Here is a 9,646-nt window from a genome sequence, read left to right on the forward strand (position 1 = left end):
ACCTTTCGAGTTTTGATGATTTATAATGCAAGTTACTAATTAATTAAATAATAACTTTCTTGAAAACTTATAACCAAAACTATGGGACACTATTGCCTTTTCCCTTTCAACAAATAAAAAAAGAAAAAGGACACTTGATTTTTGATCTATCTTACTCTTATCATTTTTTATTTATTTATTTATTTTTAAGCAACTTTCCAATTAAATAAACTTTCTTTATGCAATGTCATATCACATAGTATTTTGTATTGCTTTAAGTACTGAATCAATACATTTATTCCTATCCTTGATCAACTTAATTTACAATATTTATTCCAAATATTTCTTTATCGCTTACAGTTTTTATTTTTTTTTCTTTAAAATTTTTCATTTCCATGAAAGCATGTGCTTTTCAGTAATAACTTTGATATAAATAGTGTCTTTTTATAAATGAATGGTATAATTGTTTCATTCTAAAAATTCTAATATGAATATTTATCATGCATTTCAAATCATTATTTTTTACACTTTTTGTATAGGTGTCTTGATATAATATACTATAATTTCCCCTTCACTTGTCCATTTGAAACTAATTAAATTCATACCAGTGCACATGTTTTTCTAAAAAGCACAAGTTAACATAAAAAATATTTAAAAACGAATCTTAAAATCCTAACAATAGGATATTACTTAACCTAAAAGGCACTTAACTGAAAAATGGTATAGATCCAAAGGTAACAACTATTAAACAACATTTATTTGAATCAAATTACTTTAAGAATAAATCAATTTCATATAATATATAAGGGCGAAGCAATAATCATCTTTGATTATACATCAAACTAAAAACTTTTTAAAGTGGACAAATATCTATGGCTTGCAAATGTATTAGAAAACTTATGCTGGTGATTATGGAGTTGCTTATCCTTATTCTCCTAAAAGTGCAAGCTAATGACCTTGCCCAAATCTCTTTCCATTCCTCATCACCTTCTGCACTGCTTTCTTATTTCCGTAAACTTGATAAAGTTCAAACTAAGGACATTTCCCCTACATCTTTTTGTCCCTCTCCACTGCCTATCATGTATCCTCACTGCTTTGAACTTGATGAAATTCAAGGAACAATACATACATGCGTTACTGATGATGAAATTAAATTTTGTGAAATAAAATGGCCACATCGGAGGATTGGTTTTCAATTTTGTATTATTTCGGCTTATACAAAATGTTGGTTGAGTCACCATGTTGAACAAAAGATGACTACTGAGCATATATTGTGTGTACATGATTGTGTAAAACATCGAAGTGATATTGGGACCTGTTGCAACGAATGTAATGAAAGGCATTCAAAGACGCACTCAGATGTCGTCTATACACAATATCCCAAGCATAAGATATGGTAAAGATTTCTTAACTACTCTATATGCTTTCTCTGTCTCTCTCTCTCTCTCTCTCTTGTTGAGATCATGTACATAATTTGAACAGCAGAAAGACCCCATGATCAACTTTATGAAAACATGAGAAGATCATGCTATTTTAAAAAATTAACAAGAGATGATTATTTACTTGGTGCATGGCCACTCCTTGCCTACTGAGCAAAAATTCTTTTCCTCTTATTTCTACAATATACATAGCCACAAAAGGGATATTGAGACCTTTAGGTCTTGTCCCCAATGAGTAAATATGACCAGAGAGTGGGCTCACATAGCTGTGTTTACAAGAGTGAATAATAAGACTGCATGCACCTCAATTCATAGGATATGATTATTTGGATAGGCATGAAAACTACTTCCACTAGAAGACTGCAGGGGGGGCAAGGGCTAGGGTTTTTCCCTTGCTCCTTGCCCCTAGTGATAGACGGCCAGGGCTTGGAAATAATTCCCAGCCCATACGCCTATTCAATTCCCTTGGGCTTGGGTTTTATCCCAAGCCTAGTCCTTTATTCATGCACCTAAAACATTGTCTCTCCAGCCCATGTTTTAACAATTAAAAACATCTAGTCAAATTAAAATAGAAGCCTGTCAAAAGGGTCAATTTGTATCAGCTCAGAGAGAGAACCAATTGGAAAAATAAAAATTTGCTTCCAATAAGCTTGTGACACTTGTTATCTCATGACTTGTTAGAAGTTACTAGCTATTTAATTATAATTGATTCCACTAAACAATTGTAATTGCACTCTAATTTATATTTTAATTAAATCAGTTAATCCTTTAAACAATTCTTAATATTGACTTTTGATTAATCCATGAAATATTTTGTAGTCGAATTAAAGTCAATTAGATTTTCACTTTAACTTAGAACCTTTAAGCCTTGACTACCTAATTTAATCACATAATTATTCTTGTACTTGTAAAATCTCTTTTCATTATGTACATAAGTATTTTAGTAACTCTTACCAAAATATCGTGGTCAAGGATTGAGAATAATTACTCTATTAAATCTATCTCAAGGAAAACTTTTCTAATCCTTTAAACAAAGGACTTGGGTCCCTTCTTGACAATGCTCCTCATCAACATACGTTGGTCCTTGGGGTATTACAATTTATCTCTTTGTTGTATATCCTAATAATGGTTTAGCAATTTGGTTTCTTGATAATTGACATAAAACCTCTGTTCCCTTGCATACTATAGTTAAATTTTTGGTTTTCTAGTTACAAGTAATTAAGAAGGAAAACAAGCAAGTCACATATCTTGTTATGCCAATCATATAATGCAACATCCTCAAAAAGTTTTGGCATCAATATAGAGAATATGTTTTTTTCTTAAAGGTATGTAACTAGCTAGATAGAGAAACATCAAATTATGAAATGAAAAATTAAGAAATTACGATCTAACGGTTGAAGTGGATGGGTGAGATGATGATTACTTAATGGCTTTGGCTATTCAGTATCCAGGCCTAGTTGTACCACGAGGGTAATAAACTTTTATGTTTTTTTCTTTTCTTTTTTCTTTTCATATCATTTGTGCATTAAGAATAATTTTTTTTTATCTAATTGACCTTCTACTTAACTTGATGCATGTTTTTCCATGTTCTTCACTACTCTATTTATTAAGCAGCATTTCACATTTAAAGTATGTTATGGTTTCAGATTCATATGGAGGCTTCTCAAGAAATGTGCAAGAACATATCAGTTCTCAATTGTCCCTCGTTTTAAATAATATTGTTTTGAGTTGTGGAATACTATTACAAGAAGATGCTATACTATCTCATTTGATATCGTCGTGTTTTTGAGTTTTTAAATTGGACCATTGTGCACCCAAAACTACATAATTTGGTAGTTCAATTATATATGGGATTTGTTGGTCTTGTTTTATTTTTGGAGATTTTAGATTTACTGGCTGGTGTATTGAGACCTAAAAAACAATATACTGTTTAAAAAAGATATTAAATAAATACTTCTTATTATTACTACATACGATGGTATATGTGAATCAGTATCTATACATAATTATATTAACTGCACATTGTCACTATCCCATATTTTACATATTCAAAAATAATATACTTTTATTGAATAAGTTAAATGGACTCACTATGGGTTCCCATTTGGGTTGGATCTATTAGAACTCAAAGTCCAACATTCCGCACTTAAAGATAATGGGCAAAGTGTAATCGTTCATCCCTTTCATCAAACCAACGAATGGCTATATTCATTTGCGTTAATATATCATGTGACCTACTAGTTCACTTATATTTAAAAAAAAATAAAAAATAAAAAATAAAAATTGCAAGAGACTATACCAAATTCCTTCTAGAGTAGCATGACACATATTGGTAAATATATATATATATATATATATATATATATATATATATATATATATATATATATATATATATATATATATATATATATCACTATAAGAAATCAGCACTATACAGACACTTATTTGTCGGTGCTTCTATTAAATTATTGCGCTTTTTTTGTTACTGACGCTCTTTTCCTGGTGCATATTACACAAGCTAGTTCAATCCCAAAATAGTAATGCAACCATGATTATATCACGCACTCCTAGAAGTGAAATAATCACCTAAATCCGACATAGAAATGCAGCAACTAAAAGCTATACTTTTTTTTTTCTCCCTTCAAGTCATCTTCCCAATGCACCAAAAATCGCCTCAATCTAACATTTGTAGAGATTGATATGGCAAAAAACCTAACTAAGTGTTTGTTTGTATCTACAACTTTTGTTTTCAAATTAGGTTTCTAAATAAAAACCTGTACTTATGGCATATTATCACGTATTCTTTATTGGCATTGACAAATTTTAATGTCTTTAACCTCCAAATAACTTTCTCTATTGATCTTGGCCATTGAATTTTCTTAAATGATTGAGATTCACTTAATTTAGCGGGTTGGTCCAATCTTTATCAACTTTGGGCCTCTAGTTGAACTTGACTCTTTCTCTTGGAACTCGAACTTTTCCTCTCTTTTTTGTTTCTTTTTCTTTTTTCTTTATTCAATGGGATTGAATTGAACTTCTACAAGAGAAACATAATAAGTTTCTTGAAAAAGTATTTGCATGTAGAATTAATAAAGTTTATGACTGCACACCATGATCTCAATCATCACAATAACCTGTATACACCTAATAGTATCTTATAACATGAGTTGATCACATCAGAGATTATACATAGTACCAGAAACTTCTAAACACATAAGGATGAGATACATATACGACACCCAAAGCTAACACAAACATCAATGTATCATTAACTACATATACAAAAATGGCTATACAACAGTTTCACAAGTAACACAAGCCAATATACATCATGTGTGTAGCAATAGAATAATGATGACGTACATAAAAAATAGAATAACACAAGCTAGTTAAAAAAAAAAAAAAAAAAAAGGATGTGGCACCCCGGCCCACAACCTCAATCGTAGTAGCCTAAGTAGTAAGCCACAAAATTTATGTAATCGTGATGACCCATGATAACATAAGAGGAAATAAGTGAGTCAACACTTCTAAGTGAGTAAAACCCACTGAGATTTTTTGCAATGAGCTAACTTCACTTTCTACCAAGTATTTACAAAATCATCTACTACGGGTTTGACATCTCTTTTAAAAGATGAAAATCCATAGAACTTACCATTTAGTTGGGAGAGTATAAGCACATTCATCTTTCCACTTGAATCATACGCATACTAACTCATCTAAACTACAATGTAACACTTTACATATGTATATCATACTTCTTAGCTATGCAAGTATACATGCCGCCACAAATTTTGGCAAAGAAAAACCATACTTGCACATCTAAGCATAAAATCATAAATTATCATATACATCCTAGTTGTGACCATATATATATATATGCTCTATTCCATTCAAACACATATGTATATTGGCACATCTAGCGTGAAAACCCTCATAAACCAAATCATGTACCAAACATAAAACATGTATCACGCATTTCATCTTTCAAATTCCTTTCATTACCATTTAACGCAATTGCATGTGAGGCTCACCCCCATTGGGAACTTTCTCCTTTGTCACCCAACCTCTTTGTTGGGAAGATGGGGCTAGCCCCCAACAATGACTTTCTCCTTTTTCGTTATTCATTAAACATTTCATCTTATCATTGCCTTCCTGAAGGATGGGGCTCACCCCCATCAAGGATTTTCTCCCTTGTCACTCAAACCTTTTGTTGAGAAGATGGAGCTCACCTCCAACAGAGAATTTCTCCTCTTTCATCAGATTTTTAGCCTTTATCCTTTTCTTACATGTCTCATTTCATCATACACTCTCTTCCCCTCCCCATTTACATGCTTATGATGCGTGCTATATCATACTTTCCTTTACTTTCATGCTCAAGAAATGATTAACATCATATTTTTTAGGGGTAATTATCTTTTTCCCCCATTAACTACTAACTTTTGCACAAATTCCACAAGAATTACCAACTCGACCAAAATAGAGCATCCAACTACCAACGTTACAGGTTTTCCCCCCTTCCGTCAGTCAGAAGCGTTATTTTGGACGATCAACGCGTCACGTGACCACCACATGCATTTTTAATGAGTTTTCTTTCCTCTTTTGCCCTCATCTCCCTCGGTGCTCCTTCCCTCTCTCTCCTCCTTTTCTTTTTTCTCATCTCTCACTGTAAGCATGCGGAAGCTAACCTTGTGATCGGACGAGAGAGGAACAGGCTTGTCGTTCCGACAAAGCACGGCTCTTGAGTCACCTCACTTGGCGACGATGATCTTGTTGGACGTTACGATGGAAACGACCGTAGTGGATCCAATAGGAACGCACTCAGGCAACTGGAGCTCGCACCTGTACTTGGCTTCCAAAACGTTCTCGTTCCATGCAATCACTTCCTTGTCCATGCGCCAGATGCTTCGCTCCATCGCAATACTAAAATGAAGTCTCTAGAAACCTCTCTCCACTCTAGTACAAATCATCATGAACTTTTTAACATAAAAGCTTTAGAAAAAAATCTGGTACATATGATACACCAAGTGCTGTCCAAAATTTCACTACAAGTTCAATAAAAAGAAGAAGTGGATGGGCCAAAATTTATCATTACGGATCGGCGCTTTTTGTTGGTACCTGTGGATGAACAGAAAATGGAGACCACCTGACCACTTTCAGGCCCCATTTGGTCGTCTCTCTTTCTGTTTGTGTGTCCACGAAGGAATTAGAATTTTGGGAATAATCGAAAGCAAACAAAATATACACGACGTCCATGAAGGCCGAAGAGATATGTGTATATACACGTAGAGGTGGGTCATTTGTTGGGAAACCAAACCACATATGTCTGTTATTGTGCATGTTGATTGTGGGAAGTCTACACTTACAGATTCTCTCATGGCTTGCTGCTGCTTGTATCATTGCACAAGAATCTGCGGTGGAAATGTGGTCGGTTATTGTGTTGAAGGCGTTTGTGTCCAAACAGAAACTGTGTTTCGGTGGCCTCTGTTTACGTTTGGAAAAACAGAGGAGAACAGAGCATATGATATATCAACCATATATCAACAATTATGATTGGTAAGCTTCACGTGGCCAACAGCACACTCTTATACATCGAAGCACTACTCTTCCATGTAGAGCAATGGCTTGCAGGAGGACTTTAAGTACGTCATTGATTTGAGTTCATGGTCGTCTTTTTCACTCACCCATGACCATGAACTCGTTGTTGATATGACATTCTTTTCAAGGTAATTAAGCCATGGCAGATATTCAATCAACTGAAGGGCAGTGTGGGCACTTGTATATAATTCCAAGTTTGGTTACAATGATGGCTTTGAACTAGCTATATCTGAAGGGCAGTGTCCACTCATGTCACTTCTCGTGGCTCTTCTGTGAGAATTATTACGAAAAAAAAAACAAGAAAACGCCAACTGCCATTTTTTAATGAGCTCCCAGAACTCAAGATCGAAGTTGAATGAATATCTCTATTAGCTAGACCAGCAACGTACTTCTCTTTGCAACTTCAGGTACGTAAACATATATAATGATTACTATTTCAACAATTTCACGATCAAATAAGCTTGAACATGTTTCTCTCTTTATTAATTGTCATGAGTTCTTGCATTTTTGTCTGCGCAAAAACTATAAGATGTCCGTTTTGATGTTCTAAAATAGAGCTTCATTCCAAGCTCCCAATGCAAAGCTTCATTCATGCGAATCACAATCCTGCGTGTTGAACTTACATCTGATGCAGTGCTTTATGTAGTCTTTAAACCTGTACACGTTAATACAAAGTCATAAATAATGCTATATTTTGATCTTCTTATGTATACATAACTGATAATTATGTCCTGGAATTATTAGAATGTGGAATTATTATAATGGGTGTGTTCACGTAGCTGTGGGATTCGTCTAAGTGACGAACATTGTAGCCAAAGGCTTTGGGTTAAGAAGGCCACTGATTTGGCCACGTCCTTCACATACACAACCGTGTAGTCCAACGCTACTCTCTAATGTACCTGTACAATTCAAGTCCTCCACCAAGTTCTTTCTTTTTCCTTTTTTTCGTCGTTTATCGCTTTCTTCTTCTAGTTTCAAGCAGTAGACCCAAAAATAGAAAATAATAATAATAAAAAAAAAAGCAAAAAAAAAAAAAAGAAAAATAAAAAAAGGGAAAAGACTCCTCGCGTACAAAAGCAGCCGCAACGAGCTCTGACCGAGTGTGGGCTGTCGTCGACGTGTGCGGTGGGAGATTAGTGCTACTCTGGTGGGTGTTAGTGACGATCTGTAGGTGTTCTCTCCTGTAGAGGCGGTCTCGTAGCAGTAGCGTGCCGCGATGGGAGGAAGTCATGCGTGCCGAGGCTATTTCTGGTGTTACTGTGATACCGGTGGTGGGTCTTCTTTGTTTCCTTTTTTGTATTTCTGTATTTTTTTTAATTTTTTGTTTGAGAAGAATCCTTTAACAACAAAGCTGAGGGAAAAAGTGAGAAAAAAGGTGTTAACGGCACGTGATGCGCACATGACGCGTTGACCGTCCAAAATAACGTCTTTGACTGACGGAAGGGGAAAAAACCTGTAACGTTGGTAGTTGGATGCTCTATTTTGGTCGAGTTGGTAGTTTATGAGGGATTTGTGCAAAAGTTGGTAGTTCATAGGGGAAAAAAGTAATTACCCCTATTTTTTAACTCAAATCATTCATCATATCTTTAAAACCCATAAACATCATAAATCTCATAAACATTTATTGAGACATATCTTATAAACATTAATCAAATCATCAAAGTAACTTAAATCACGTAATATCTCAACATAATATTGACTCGAATTTAAACATTCATATCATGCTTGAGAAGTTTATTTAAAATTCATTTCCTTTACTTTGCAAGGGAAACTTACTAAGCTTTGAAAAGCATCTAAAACCTTTGAATGGTATTATCATCCTCAAGAAGTATAAATACTTATTAATTTCCGCTAGATGTTGATGAACAATCCTAACTCGAAAGCTCGCAATGCCTGACTACATTAGTACATTGTAAAAAATACTAATAAACACTAGGAAAAAATATATATAAAAAAAGAAAAGAAAAAAGCCTCATCAATTAACAATTGATTTTAAAATATCCCCATGAATTTCTAAGTGTGCTAAAGTGACCCATTAAACTACCGAAGTATGCCAAAAATGCCTTGGCCTAGGTGGCCTACGAGCCACCCCCAGGGGTGGCTCGGGGTGAGCCCCTTGCCACCATCATCCCATGGGGGTTGCCGTACACCACCCCCAGTCACCTCTAGGGTGACTGGCGAGCCGCCTAACATGGGGTTGGCCTTTGAGCCACCTTAGTGGTGGCTCTAGGGTGGCTCGAAGGCCACTCTAGAGGAATCTTAGGGTGGCGCGTGCAAACCTAGAGTGCCACCAGCTCGTGGGGGTGGCCGAGCTCCATCCCAGCCTTCCTTTGGCCACCCTAGATGCACCATTGGGGGTGGCCGGGGGTGGCACCCGGCCGGCCCAAGTCTCATCAAACCATGATAACCCATAAATGTTCTAGGGTTCCATTTGACACCCTATTATCTAATAACATTAACCCATAGATAAATTATTGGGTTAGATACTCAAAATTCCAATTTACTACACTTAAAAGAAATCTAGAGTTTGGGGTCTTACCTTAAACATTGGAGGAATCCAAAGTTTCAGTCCACGGAACTTCAATCGAAAGCTTGACCCAAGCTTACAACCCCACCACAAACAAAAGCCC

The 9,646-nt window shown here is 35.2% G+C and overlaps 1 long non-coding RNA gene across 1 annotated transcript; it reads left to right on the forward strand.

The window, feature by feature from the left end:
- Positions 1–523: 523 nt before the first annotated feature.
- LOC133869854 (uncharacterized) lies at positions 524–3,289 on the forward strand. The gene is made up of 2 exons (XR_009900563.1): positions 524–1,375; positions 3,065–3,289. It is a non-coding gene; the product is annotated as an uncharacterized LOC133869854 (long non-coding RNA).
- Positions 3,290–9,646: the final 6,357 nt, after the last annotated feature.

This window comes from Alnus glutinosa, chromosome 5, assembly GCF_958979055.1.
Source record: "Alnus glutinosa chromosome 5, dhAlnGlut1.1, whole genome shotgun sequence".
Taxonomy (NCBI): domain Eukaryota; kingdom Viridiplantae; phylum Streptophyta; class Magnoliopsida; order Fagales; family Betulaceae; genus Alnus; species Alnus glutinosa.